Genomic DNA, 14,926 nt, shown 5'->3' with positions numbered 1-14,926 from the left:
TCAACTGTCCAATTTTGGTGAGCTTGTGCAAATTGTAGCCTCTTTTTCCTATTTGTAGTGGAGATGAGTGGTACCCGGTGGGGTCTTCTGCTGGTGTAGCCCATCCGCCTCAAGGTTGTGCGTGTTGTGGCTTCACAAATGCTTTGCTGCATACCTCGGTTGTAACGAGTGGTTATTTCAGTCAAAGTTGCTCTTCTATCAGCTTGAATCAGTCGGCCCATTCTCCTCTGACCTCTAGCATCAACAAGGCATTTTCGCCCACAGGACTGCCTTATACTGGATGTTTTTCCCTTTTCACACCATTCTTTGTAAACCATAGAAATGGTTGTGCGTGAAAATCCCAGTAACTGAGCAGATTGTGAAATACTCAGACCGGCCCGTCTGGCACCAACAACCATGCCACGCTCAAAATTGCTTAAATCATCTTTCTTTCCCATTCTGACATTCAGTTTGGAGTTCAGGAGATTGTCTTGACCAGGACCACACCCCTAAATGCATTGAAGCAACTGCCATGTGATTGGTTGATTAGATAATTGCATTAATGAGAAATTGAACAGGTGTTCCTAATAATCCTTTAGGTGAGTGTATATTCCAATCTGAAATGAATGGTTTAGTGAAATAAGAGCGAGTGAATAATGCCAGAATAGGCCCATTTGGGAATGGCATCTACCATAATTGTGCTTCTGTTACCTGAATGCTGAGATTTCGTAACAAATCACCAAGTTGGTCAGGTCCTGAATTTCCTGACTCCCTCTCTTCCTCCTCATTCTCCATCTCAGATTGTTTATTCATAGCAGAGCGGTCTGTTTTCTCCTCTTTGTGTGAATTGTTGTCAGATGTAGACATTTTGGTCTGAGAAAATGCAAGTAAAATAACTGGAATGATCAGTAGATTAATAGTGTAACAGTGATGGCCTGATTTTCCAAATGACACAATCATAGTAAAAGTATGTGTAAGGACGTCCGCATAAAAATAACAATTACTTAATTATTAACAAGTCTGCTATATTAAACACACAATTTAAACATTCCCAGTGAAGAGTTGGAAAGTATGTGATTACCTAAGCTTATGAGTTCTCCAAAATCTAATTGTGCTGGAAAGGGGAATTAAACACAACCATTCTGTCCCCAAACCTTTTTTAATTATCTCTGTTCATCTGTATTTCTTTTCCTTCCATCTTTTTTTAAACAAATATGAAATAACATTTTATACAAAGTCTACCTTATGGCTCTTAGCCTATTTAGAAATATGCTGGTATTAAAAAATAGCCCATCTAATTTTCAATGTTCAAAAAGCTTCTATAGCGTGTAGTATAAGAATTAGTCAGTGGGAAATTATAATTTCATTAATGACTGTCTCGTATAAAAAAGAAAAATGAATGTTTTACTTACTTTAATCTTGTTGTTTTGTGTTCTCATGCTAGACTTTTTATAGAAGAGGTTCTTTAGGGACACCTAATCTGTAGCCCTGCCTTAACTCTGAAGCAGGCTGCAATGTAAAGATTGCAATTTGCAATACTGGAATAGGCTATGTTGTGTGTGTGTGTGTGAGGCGCGATCGAACAGTGTATACATAAAAACATACTCCGTCATTTTGTTTATGCAGGACATCATTCAAACTGCAAAGTGTTTAAGTTACTGTTAATTAAAATTTTAAGGAAAACAAATATATTAATCTGAAATGTAGCAAATTAATTTTCAATTCATTCACGTACAATTACCAAACATATCTCAATGTCTTTTTTGTCTTTTTAGTAATTTAATTAATAAACTAATTATATAAAACTATTGTCAATGCACTACAAATAAACTGGTTCTATGCCTTTACTTTATTAATAAAACTTATTTAAAAATACAAGGCTTAAGTAATTTATTTTCCTTTGTTGGTACAGCCTGAGACATGCACAAGCCTTCTGCATTTTTGTTTTGCTTTTCCCTCCATTGTACCAAACTCGTACCAAACCGTGACTTCTGTGTACCGTTCCACCCCTAATATAGTTATATATATATATAGTTATATATAGTATATATATAACTATTATATATCGTTTTTATGAAATTAAAGTTCTCATATTATGAAAATGTTTTAGGTCATATTGCCCACCCCTAGTGGATGCTGCTTAAGTGTGCTATAAAGTTTGAGTGATGTTTTTTTTTTTTTTTTTTTTTTTTAAGCGGAGTTGTGATAGATACTTTTATGTATCCATCCCATCCCTTAGCCTATTCCACCATGAGAAAGTCCACCACATCTCCCATGGCACATGTTAACCCACATTTTGATATGTCAGCTTTTGTCTTGTCCATGAACATTAAAGCTATTTGGTTAACGTTTTTCTCATTTTATCTCTTCAGAGAGTTCACACCCCAGCCATTTCTTCCTCCTAAATATGTTACATCTCAAAACACAGATATTTTGATAGGGATAGAAGTAGTGATTCAACTTACGTTTCTATAGCTAGACTCTAGACCGAAGTTTCTTCTCGCTTTCTCGACGTTGGCACATATGGAGGAGATTTCTGGCGCCGCCCTGGTTCACGCAACAATATATACAGAAATAATTTGCGTCCTCCCTGCTACTTCTAATAGCCGCTGGAAGGTATAGCCTTACCCCAGTGTTCAAAATGTCAATAGTAAGATGAACAATATACAGCTAAGAAAAACCAGAAAACATAACATCCAATTCATCAGAATGGGAGAGAAGAGAGTTTAACCGGAAGGTTCCACTCATGACTGGAGAATGTCATGACTCATGTGGTCTGTGCCTGGTTGAGCTATCCAAGGAAGTAGTACGTTGTTTGGGCCAGGGCTGTAAAGGCACTGAAAAAATTTACAAAGTACTGAGTAAAAATTGTTCTAAATTAAAAGTCCAAGGATTTAACCTAAAACATACTTGAGATGAAGTCAGAAAGTGCAACTTTAAATCGTACTTCAGCCTTAAAAAGTAGCAGTAACTGTACAAAATGAAAATGAGAGAGAGTTTGAGAGTTTCTTGTTTAAGTATTTTGAATAATTTCATCAAGAAGATGAAATGACAGACACAGAAAAGTTTTGTCACAAAGGTCAAAAACATCCATAGTGCATTTTTATATAGACCAACAATTAAAAAGCAGCACAGTGGAATTTCGATATGTGATTAATTAGATTAATTATCATATCATGTAATTAAATATTGGACATCCCTAATTATTACTCAATATACCCCCGGTTTAAGCTAGTCTGAGGCTTAAGCTAGCTCAAGGCTTAAAGCTACACTTAGACTTAGTTTAAGGCTTAAAGCTACACTGTGTAGGATTTTCTCACATCTAGCAGTGATTATTACTTTCTAGCCCCTCCCATTCCGAGGGCTTTTTAAATCCTACGGTGGCCGTATCATTTCAAATCTGACGGCAGTCGTGAGTAATCTCCCCCTCGCATTCATCACGGTGCCACTGAGTATAAAAGCACGAAAGGCGAAGCTTGAATACGGGAGAATCCCGGGAAAAAACGGGAGGGTTGACAGGTATGGCCGAAGAGGGACATACCTGTCAACCCTCCCGTTTTTTCCCGGGATTCTCCCGTATTTTACCTTGCTATCCCGCTATAATCTCGTTTAAATATTTTCCCGTATTTCTCCCGTATTTTTAATATTTCTATAAAATAAAAATAAAAAAATCCCACTGGGCGCAAAACAGTTAAGCGGAAATCCCGCCCTGCAGCTAATTTCATTGGTTAGGCTTACAATGACGGGTAGGTTTAGGGATCAGTGTTTGGTGTAGGCAATCAGTACTGTGATTCACATGACCAATAAAATCTTTAGAATCGGCTGCAGGGCGGGATTTTCCGCTGAAGTAGGGGAAAAATCGCACGAAGAAGAACAGCAGCATCCCGAGGATGGACGAACATGAGAGAGATAGCATTGGAGTACCTGCAAAAAAGCCGAAAACTTTGTGCAAGTATCTTCACAAATGGGAGAGGGAGGCTTACCCGTACTTAACAAAGAGCAACATCGGGCAAAGTCATGCTTTTTGTCAAATTTGCTGCACGGATTTTAGTGTATCACACGGAGGGAAAAGTGATGTGAGCCAACATGAAAAATCTGCAAAGCACAAGCGGGCCCAAGAGGCGCAAAAACATGCCCAGCCAATGACTGCATTTGTAACTACAAACGTTTCTGAGGCTGATCAAGTGACCAAAGCTGAGGTGAAAATGTCAATGCTTTGCGGCAAAAATAATGTGGCCTTAAGTTTTTGCGATGATTTCAACCGTAGTGTAGCAGACATGTTCCCTGACTCTGCCATCGCTCGGAAGTACTCGGCGGGAAAAACGAAAGCCACGCAACTCCTCAAAGGTAAGATATAGACTTCAAAAATGCATTGCTTCAAAATGAATAGGACAATCTAATCGAAACCTTGATAATGATGTTCCCATGGTGTAGTCTAAAGTAACTGGACACTTTTGCTTAACATGTGCCATAGCTGTGGAACATGATGAGAACGTAGCAAGGTTATGTGAATCTCAGCCTTTTTCATTGTTGTGTGATGAATCAAACAACAGAAAAACCGACAAAGAATGTGTTATCCTTGCAAGAAGTTATGATGAGTCCAATCTGGAGGTGACAACAAAGTTCCTTGAAATGCCCATATGCAATGTGGGTAATGCAGAAAACCTATTTGAAAAGCTGTCCGAAGCATTGAGGTGAGGGAACTGCAATGTGTTTATCTAGTTTGCATTTAATTATAACAACTAGAACATTTTTTATTTAAGTTTCATGTGATCACAGTTTACATAAAAGCTTTTGTCAAATAGTTTATTTTGTAATTATGGGCATATTGTTTTGATTTCCCTTTTCCAATAGCAAAAGAGGCATTTCATGGGAGAATGTCATTGCCTTCAACTCTGACAATGCAAGTGTAATGAAAGGCAGACACAATTCAGTGATTAGCAGACTAAAGGTGATGATACACAGGGCAACTTTTTGAGCAATGTTGCCGTCAACGGGCAACCGGATGAGACTCAGGGCCTATGAGCGATATAAATTATCCAGATAGAAATGTATTGCCCATTTTCAATGGGAAAGTGCCCAAGCAACAATTGCCCAGCAACATTGCTCAAAAAGTTGCCCTGTGTATCATCACCCTAAGAGGAAGTCAGCCTAATGTCCAGGACCTTGGCTGCATTTGCCACCTTGTCCAGCTTGCCACTGGTTGTGGCATCAAAGCAACCAAACTTCCAGTAGAGGACATTTTGGTTGGGATATACTAACGCATTCTCATCCTAGGGCGTCATATACTGACGCTTTTGACATTTCGTCTGCATCCAACGCACATGGCACCCTTTAGCATCAATATGACATTGCACACACTTTGACAAAAGGTAAATGTAAAATAAAAGCACACACACACACACACACACACACACACACACACACACACACACACACACACACACACACACACACACATCTATCACTCTATATCTAATAATTAAACCTTAAGTAATCTGAGACCACTTACTAAACTCAAAATCATTGTCTCCTTTCAGTGCAAAGAGATGTGAGCTCTTCAAGGAGTTTGTAGAGTTCACAGACTCTGACAACCTGAAGCTGCTGAGGTACTGCAGTACTAGATGGCTGAGTCTGCTTACATGCATTCAGAGAGTACTGAACCAGTGGGATGCTCTACAGGTAGGATTGTAATGGTAAACTCTCAGCAGATATCTTGAAAATGTTTCCATTACATTTTTTTTTTACCATATATTGCCACCCTATATCCCTAAATCTATAGACATACTTTGACAGTCATGAGGAGGTGGAGAGGAATGCCAAAGTTCACAATCTGGCAAACTATCTCCGTGATCCAGTTATGCAAACATACTTTATTTTCCTGAGTGTTGCCCTTAAGCCTTTAGCTGAATTTAATATTGCCTTTCAGGTGGGTGTCATGACCTCTTGGGATAATGTCAGAATAAAAGATTAATAATCACATACGATAATATGTATTATTTCATTTATTTTATTGTGGCTACTTGTACTGTCTACAGTCAGAGGGAGTACAGATTCGCAGGCTTGAAGATGAGATGTGCAGGCTGATCAGGCGGTTTTTGGGCTCCTTAATACCAGCCAGGGCCATCTTGGATGTGCCTCTCAGGGAGGTGAACTATGGAGAGGGACATCAGTTGGCAGATGAAGATCTCTTCATTGGAGCAGAGACGAAGGCATTCATCAGAAATGTAGAGCTCCCCGTTTCATCCAAGAAAAAAATCTTTCAGTGAGTATATTACTCTGTAGTTTAATATAATTATGATCTAATCTTTTGACAGCCTGGGATAACTCTTTTAGTGTCAATATGGACCAAAATATCTATGGAATGTTTCTATGCCACAAGCCCACAACGAATTCAGGGAGTTCTCAAGGCAAAAACTGGCTTTGGGCAAGTTTCCAATAAGTCAGTGGTATTCCTGAACTGTATCAGTTTCAAAAAGATTATGTATCATTTGTGCAGTTTGAATTTTCCGATAAGAGTAATCAATCTGGATGTTAAAAAAATCTTTAACCTAACAGACTAGTTGAAAATAGTGACAATTCTCTAGATTTTGTGGAAAATGGCCAAATAAAACAACTAAATACTATAGCATTAAAGTGCAATGTTTAGTATGTTAAAAAAATGCTTGTGTGCGGGTTAGGTTTAAGGGAAGAGAAGAGAAAATCTAATTTGCTCAGTATCAAAACAGCAAAAGTAAATGGGAAAAACATGAGTGTGTGTTAGAATATTATTTATCTTCTCTGTGCTGTGACACATGCATCAATTCAGAATTATGGCTCTACACTAGTTGCATAACAATTGTGGTGAACAAACAAAATACAAAGACTAATTAAAGGTGTCAAAATATAACATGACAATATGATTGTTTTTCTAGTTGGAAATAAAGCAGAGACTGCCATCTGGTGGAAGAAAAGAGATTCCCCATATAGTGGATGTCACAAAGGGTTGAACAGCCATTTTCAGGTTTCGCCACTCTATAACCAAGGCCCTTCTCTATTAATTACTCAGCTCATAGGAAGAGCCATGGTTATCCTTCCATTACAGATTATGAAGGCTACATAATTCTGTGAATGTTCAGTAATGTGTTTGTAGACTTCCCCAGATGTGAGACAATCCTGTCTCTGAGCTCTATAGGCCATTGCTTTAACCTCATGGCTTGGTTTTTCCAAATCATGTCCATACACTTGAATTTGTAACTGGTTAACTCCAATCGAAGTGAAGAAACATCTCATTGATGATCCAGCGAAATCTGAATGCTTTTGAAATTGTGTAATTTTGTAATTGTGTTGTATGGTGTGAAGATTGATGCGTTGCAGTACAAAAACAAAATATTGTATTTCATAAAATTGTATTACTTGCTATTGGTGTCAAAAATGTAGCTACAGAAAAACAGTAACAACAGAGTAAAAATACAATAGATGACAACATGACAAAAACAAGCAAAAAAGATGGTTATTTTCACAGTAATGATTGATTATGATAACACTAAAGATAAATACAAATATGCATCTATGACTGGTTGGTTCATAGAAGTGTTATGCTGAAAAGAAGTCTAAACTACACTGCAAATGAAATCATTTCTGACAGTCTGGAGGTGAGATTTATTTGGTGGCTGATGGGAATACCATGATTAACAACAGACTTGTCCCATTGCTTAATCGTACGACGTGAACAGAAATCATCACGATATCAATTTCCAACCCTCTGTTATCATGTTTCTGGATTTATGCTCTCAAGATACTCCCGAACAGCATGAGCTGCCATGAATAGTTGATTTGCACCAGTTCCCTCAAAATATCTGCCATTTTCTATCCTCTGAGCATCCGTTTCTGACTTTAAAAGACTCTTTAACAAACCAATAGCAAATAAATAAATACCACATGCATTAATCCTATCAGCTATATATTCGTCTCTACACGTCCCAGTGATTATTAACTCTCCGTGTGTATAAGCACTAATTGCCCAGGTTCTTGGTTTGGTGTTTTTTTTTTGGAACACGAGTAATAATTGGGTTTCTGTTTGCAAACACAGCTTTGAAACCCTCACGTAGTTTTACTTGTCTAATCAAAGTAGGTGATTCCATGTTATTTCCAGTGTCTCTTGCATACACAAAACTCTCACGGAGTGTGTCCGATTCATCAGATAGAAGCACACAGAAATTGGGCTCTGGGTAGTAAGTTCCCAGAGGAAAGTGCTCTGCTGTTATTATGCGCACCTGTCGATCATGTTCGCTCTCTTCTCTGAAGCCACTGTTCTCAGGGAACACATAACCAGTTGACATCACTGTTGGGTAGTTGTGCTCTTTGATTACATCTATGTAAGAGCTCAACACATAATTAAAATCAACTGTGTCTGTGTCAAAAAAGCAGAAATAGATTGTACCTTTAGGGTCTTTGTGTCTAAACTGTCTTACTAATTCTTTGGTATGTTCATGGTTTTTAATTTTTTCTCTTATTTTTCGATATGGGATACCATTATTTTCTGGCCATGTAAAATAAAAAATTTTAAAAGCAATTTCGCAAATAATGTCCTTCTGAAGTTCAGTTATTACAGCATCTTCATCTGATTTCTTTCCATTCAGGCCAAAAACTACAGCGATGTCCTCAAAATGGAACTCGTCCTCTTCCCTGAAAGCTGTGCTTTTCAGAAGATCAAGAAACTTCTGACAATATGAATCAGCATGTGCACTCATTTCAGGTGTAACCTCCATTGGGATATTGATCAAAAATTTGACTGATATCTTTTCTGTCCGATGGTACTGTTGATTCCTATGGAGAGAGAAATCAACAGTTTATACAATCTTTATTCAACTGCATTCATCAATTCTCAACTGTCGTTTTTATACACTCACCTAAAGGATTATTAGGAACACCATACTAATACTGTGTTTGACCCCCTTTCGCCTTCAGAACTGCCTTAATTCTATGTGGCATTGATTCAACAAGGTGCTGAAAGCATTCTTTAGAAATGTTGGCCCATATTGATAGGATAGCATCTTGCAGTTGGAGATTTGTGGGATGCACATCCAGGGCACGAAGCTCCCGTTCCACCACATCCCAAAGATGCTCTATTGGGTTGAGATCTGGTGACTGTGGGGGCCATTTTAGTACAGTGAACTCATTGTCATGTTCAAGAAACCAATTTGAAATGATTCGAGCTTTGTGACATGGTGCATTATCCTGCTGGAAGTAGCCATCAGAGGATGGTACATGGTGGTCATAAAGGGATGGACATGGTCAGAAACAATGCTCAGGTAGGCCATGGCATTTAAACAATGCCCAATTGGCACTAAGGGGCCTAAAGTGTGCCAAGAAAACATCCCCCACACCATTACACCACCACCACCAGCCTGCACAGTGGTAACAAGGCATGATGGATCCATGTTCTCATTCTGTTTACGCCAAATTCTGACTCTACCATCTGAATGTCTCAACAGAAATCGAGACTCATCAGACCAGGCAACATTTTTCCAGTCTTCAACTGTCCAATTTTGGTGAGCTTGTGCAAATTGTAGCCTCTTTTTCCTATTTGTAGTGGAGATGAGTGGTACCCGGTGGGGTCTTCTGCTGTTGTAGCCCATCCGCCTCAAGGTTGTGCGTGTTGTGGCTTCACAAATGCTTTGCTGCATACCTCGGTTGTAACGAGTGGTTATTTCAGTCAAAGTTGCTCTTCTATCAGCTTGAATCAGTCGGCCCATTCTCCTCTGACCTCTAGCATCAACAAGGCATTTTCGCCCACAGGACTGCCTTATACTGGATGTTTTTCCCTTTTCACACCATTCTTTGTAAACCCTAGAAATGGTTGTGCGTGAAAATCCCAGTAACTGAGCAGATTGTGAAATACTCAGACCGGCCCGTCTGGCACCAACAACCATGCCACGCTCAAAATTGCTTAAATCATCTTTCTTTCCCATTCTGACATTCAGTTTGGAGTTCAGGAGATTGTCTTGACCAGGACCACACCCCTAAATGCATTGAAGCAACTGCCATGTGATTGGTTGATTAGATAATTGCATTAATGAGAAATTGAACAGGTGTTCCTAATAATCCTTTAGGTGAGTGTATATTCCAATCTGAAATGAATGGTTTAGTGAAATAAGAGCGAGTGAATAATGCCAGAATTTTCAGAGCGGTCTGTTTTCTTCTCTTTGTGTGAATTGTTGTCAGATGTAGACATTTTGGTTTGAGAAAATGAAAGTAAAATAACTGGAATGATCAGTAGATTAATAGTGTGACAGTGAGGGCCTGATTTTCCAAATGATGTATATATATATATTAAAGACAATGCTTTTTTGCAGATTTGTGCTGTTGTTGAATAATTTTGAAAGTCCTTTGAAGACCTGAAGTTGTTTTTTCAGTTACATTTGGGGACACCATTGAAACATGTTGTGCTGAGCTATTTACGCTTGATGGTGTTTTAAGCCCCCAATGGCTCCTTAGAGGCAGCTAACCCTACCCTCAACCTTAAACCTACCCATCCCCTCGCTGCCTGGAAGGCGCCGTTGGGGGCTAAAAACACCAAACACCGCTTTGCACATTACTTTTGTTTGATTTATTCATTGTAAACAACTGAAAGTCTGTACATTTTACCAATAACTATTATATATTGTTTTTATGAAATAAAATTTCTCATATTATGAAAACGTTTTAGGTCATATTGCCCACCCCTGGATTCTGCTTAAGTTTACACAAAGTTTCAGTGATGTTTTTTTTTTTTCAAGCGAAGTTGTGATAGATACTTTTATGTACACATCCCATTCCGTAGCCTATTCCACCATGAGAAATTCCACCACATCTCCTACATGTGGTTACCCACATTTTGATATGTCAGCTTTTGTCTTGTCCATGATCATTAAAGCTATTTGGTTATCGTTTTTCTCATTTTATCTCTTCAGAGAGTTCACACCCCAGCCATTTCTTCCTCCTAAATATGTTACATCTCAAAAAACAGATATTTTGATAGGGATAGAAGTAGTGATTATGTTTCTATAGCTAGACTCTAGACCGTAGTTTCTTCCAGCTTTCTTGACGTTGGCACATATGGAGGAGATTTCAGATGCCCAGCATGTGTCCCAATGACTCAGTCTTGGCACCGCCCTGCTTTACGCAACAATATATACAGAAATAATTTGTGTCCTCCCTGCTACTTCTAATAGCCACTGGAAGGTATAGCCTTACCCCAGTGTTCAAAATGTCAATAGTAAGATGAACAATATGCAGATAAGAAAAAAACCTTGATACAGAAAACATAACATCCAATTCATCAGAGTGGGAGAGAAGAGAGTTTAACCGGATGGTTCCACTCAGGAGTGGAGAATGACATAATATAATATATCATGACTCATGTGGTCTGTGCCTGGTTGAGCTAATTGTCCAAGGAAGTACGTTGTTAGGGCCAGGGCTGTAAAGGCACTGAAAAAATGTGCAAAGTACTAAAACATTTTCTCAATTAAAAGTCCGAGGATTTAACCTAAAACATACTTGAGATGAAGTCAGAAAGTACAACTTTAAATCGTACTTCAGCCTTAAAAAGTAGCAGTAACTGTACAAAATGAAAATGAGAGAAAGTTTGAGAGTTTCTTGTTTAAGCATTTTGAATAATTTCATCAAGAAGATGAAATGACAGACACAGAAAAGTGATGGCACAAAGGTCAAAAACATCCATAGTGCATTTTTATATAGACCAACAATTAAAAAGCAGCACAGTGGAATATCGATATGTGATTAATTTGATAAAAATTAGTACTGCTTGATTATTACTCAATATACCCCCGGTTTAAGCTAGTCTGAGGCTTAAGCTAGTCCCAGACTAGAATGCATGTTTGAGCTGTTTTAACTAAAAACAACTTATATTATTAAAATATGTCAGTGCCATTGTTTTGTCTCAAGATGCACACCAGTAATGTTTTTTTTTTTTTTTTTTTTTTTTTTTTTAGACACGTTTATAAATCTACTTAAATGCCCTAATAGTAACGATCTGTGTGTTTAGGCCAGGGGTGCCCAACCCTGCTCCTGCCGATCGACTGTCCTGCACAGTTCAGCTCCAACCCTAATCAAACACACCTGCCTTTAATTTTCATGTGATCCTGAAGACCTTAATTGGTTGCTTCAGGTGTGTTTGATTAGGGTTGGAGATAAACTCTGCAGGACAGTCGATCGGCAGGAGCAGGGTTGGGCACCCCTGGTTTAGGCCATGTCCACACGAAAACGTATATATTTCTCTCCGTTTTGGCCTTCCGCCCACACTGAGAGGGCGTTTTTATTAATGAAAACGAAGCTTTTTTGAAAACACACTGCAAAGTGGATACATTTGAAAACGGCGTTTTCACGTTGTAGTGTGGACTGTGAAACTGGTGGTATTTAAAAACAATGACGTAAATTTAGTCATTTGATGCATATTGTACCAATCAATTCATATTCATACCAGTATTGTGCCTGTTATGTGCTATTCACTTAGCCTGGAAATCCAAACCTAAATCTGAAAGATTAATGGTCTGGCATCGACTAATGAAAATCGGCCAGCTCGAGGGGCAGCACCAAGCGTGCATTTGAAAATCTCACTGCACGCAATTGGATAACACTACAACCAATCACAACAAGTTATCGCTTAGCTATCGCTTAGCTATTGTCCTGCGGCAATACATGAGAGCAGTTGCGTTTTTGACCAAACATAAGGTGACTGTGTGCGACCTGGACCGCATCAGTGGATGGTGAGATATTTTACTAAATAAAATGATCCTGTCAGAAGAAATGCGCGATAACTTCATTATTTATTTTTCCATCTGAATCATATTAGTGATCTTTTGTGGGGTTTTACGCATGCGCAGTGAGGTGAATTTAGCATTTTTCAAAAGTTTCTCATCCACACTGAAACGTCCGAAAACGCCTGAAAACGCTAAGGTGGATAGAGAGTGTTTATAAATGAAAACGTCGTTTTCAAATGTATCCGGATTAATGTAGACGTAGCCTTAGTTTCATTTTCATGGACTTTTAGTTTGCATTCGTCAGTCAAACATAGTTTCCTATGTTTTCTTTGTGCCTAGTTTCCCTCCAGTCTTTAGTTGCCATGGACACTCATTAATCATCACAGCTGTTCATCATTGTCTCATAATTACTGTGTATTTAAGTTCCTCTTTGTGCTCACGTTAGTGTCTGTTATTGTTTGTGTATTGTGTGCTACATGCTGTCTCGTTGCTGTTGCTACCCTTCGGATGACTTTGTTTTACTTTATTTAATTAAAATAATGTATATTTGATCTCTGCCTTTCACCTTCATCATTGGACTGAAAATGTTACAGAATGCTGGACAAAAGAAGGTGATTCCCCAAGCCCAACGGGGTTGGGATTTTTAGATTTCAAAGAGAAAGGACCTTAGAGGAGTATGTGGAGGAGTTCATTGGCGCCAGCCACCTCGCCACCTGTGATGATATCATGCTAATGGAGGGGTTTTGGATCGGACTCGACGATGAGATCCAGCTGATGATGTAACCAGCGTCCGGTCCCATTTACCATCCATCACTGCCCCAGAGCCAGACCCAATGCCCACACTCAACGCGGATTCGGAGCCAAAGCCCACCGCAGACCTAGTGATCCAGCAATTACCCGCCACAGACATCGCGCCAAAGCCAGAGCCCGTTACAGAGCCAGAGTCAGCTGCCAAGTCTGTCCCGGAAGCTAAGCCTGAGTTCCCGGCTGAGCAAGTGTTTGAGCCTGCTGCAAAATCCGTGCCTGTGGGAATATTGGTGGTGATAGATGAGGAGGAAAGCCTGATCGTCTGGAAGTCAGATGTAGTGCTTCCCACCCATGAACCCTCTCTGCCGCTGGTCCCTTCCTGGACCAAATGTATGTTCGTCACCTCTGTCTTCATCGTCACTGCTCGGAATCTTCGATGCCTTCATCGCTGCTTGTCCTGTCCAGCCCTAGTTCGTCGTCACCACCATCCCTGTCCATCACAGAGCCTTCATCCACACCCAGTCTTCCTCTTCTGAACCCTCCACCAAAGCCAGCCATTCCCTTGGCTCTGCATCCGCTAGCTTTCTTCAGCCCCTCACCATCAGCCCTGATCCGCCTTGGAGCCTCCAGTCCCCAGCTCTGCCCTGGTGTGAGGAGTCCCGGGCTCAGCCTCATCCCCCGGATCCCTCAATTCCTCCTCTGGCAAATGAATGAACACGGTATGGTTATAATTCAGGCCACATCACAAATCAGAAATCAGACTGTGAATCGGTAGCATTCAAATATTGAATACATGCTGTTAACTGGTCAAGTGTTCACGAAAGAGAGTCTTTAGCTGTTTCTTGAAAATAGAGGCTAAAGACGCCACTGTTCGGGTGGAATTAGGCAGGTCACACTGGCAATGTTTACACGCAACCAAATAATCCATTAGTAATCAGACTGACTGCTCAATCGGACTGAAATGTAAACACCTCAATCGACCCAACTGAGTTCGAAAGGGGTGGTTTATTCCTTTTCTAATCCGATCGAGAGGACATGTAAACACTTGATCGGATTGAAAACCGAAACTGAAAGGACTGCGCATGTGCAATGGCGTAGAAAGAGCGTAATGACGTATGCCGCGTAGAACGAGCTTTTCTTTCTGTTGAATAAAGTGTCATATTAATGAGTGTCCCATCATTCTTAAATTCTCCTTTCACTCAGCTTCTGTGAAGTGGAGCAGGAAAACGTCCCACTAGTCCTTGTTTTGGATTCTCATCCACAGGGTTTGAGCACGGGGAGGGGCATTTACTGCATGATAAATATAAGCAGCATGGGACAACGGTTAATATGTCATAGTCTCCAAATTACGACCAGAAATGGATAAATATAAAGTCTGCATATAAATTTAAAACATAAATCACCGATGTATGAGACAGGTTATTATGCGCAAACAGCGGGAAACTCTGTACATCTGT

This window comes from Abramis brama (assembly GCF_963993115.1).
Source record: "Abramis brama genome assembly, chromosome: 4".
NCBI lineage: Eukaryota > Metazoa > Chordata > Actinopteri > Cypriniformes > Leuciscidae > Abramis > Abramis brama.
This window is presented reverse-complemented; position numbering follows the sequence as displayed.